This window comes from Austrofundulus limnaeus, unplaced genomic scaffold, assembly GCF_001266775.1.
Source record: "Austrofundulus limnaeus strain Quisiro unplaced genomic scaffold, Austrofundulus_limnaeus-1.0 Scaffold866, whole genome shotgun sequence".
In the NCBI taxonomy this organism is placed as follows: domain Eukaryota; kingdom Metazoa; phylum Chordata; class Actinopteri; order Cyprinodontiformes; family Rivulidae; genus Austrofundulus; species Austrofundulus limnaeus.
In genome coordinates this window covers 138,925-139,578 of record NW_013953268.1, presented here as the reverse complement: position 1 = coordinate 139,578, position 654 = coordinate 138,925, and positions in this window count along the sequence as shown.

Here is a 654-nt window from a genome sequence, read left to right as displayed (position 1 = left end):
CCTCCGTGCTGCTCTTAAATATCTCCAAACTGCCGATATGTTACTTCTTCTTCTTCATCTCATCGTTCTTCTTCTGTTCAGGGGTGCGGTCAGAAATAACTTGTCAGTGCGTTAGCTCCCCCGCCTGGTATGGATGGTTGTTTACCCTTTGTGCTGCAGCACAGCACAGGAGGAACAAAAGCGGTATCGGTTAAGAGTGTCAGCCGGCTTTTACCAGTACTTGATGCTGGTATCAGACCCGATATCGGTATCGGGTCACCCCTAGTTACCATTGTGTCACAGAGTTAGTTTGTCACAGAGTTAGTTAGTTTGTCACAGAGTTAGTTAGTTTGTCACAGAGTTAGTTAGTTTGTCAGTGTTAGTTAATGTTTGTCACAGAGTTAGTTTGTCACAGAGTTAGTTAGTTTGTCACAGAGTTAGTTAGTTTGTCAGTGTTAGTTAATGTTTGTCACAGAGTTAGTTAGTTTGTCAGTGTTAGTTGATGTTTGTCACAGAGTTAGTTAGTTTGTCACAGAGTTAGTTAGTTTGTCAGTGTTAGTTAATGTTTGTCACAGAGTTAGTTTGTCACAGAGTTAGTTAGTTTGTCACAGAGTTAGTTAGTTTGTCAGTGTTAGTTAATGTTTGTCACAGAGTTAGTTGTTATGAAGGCTGCAT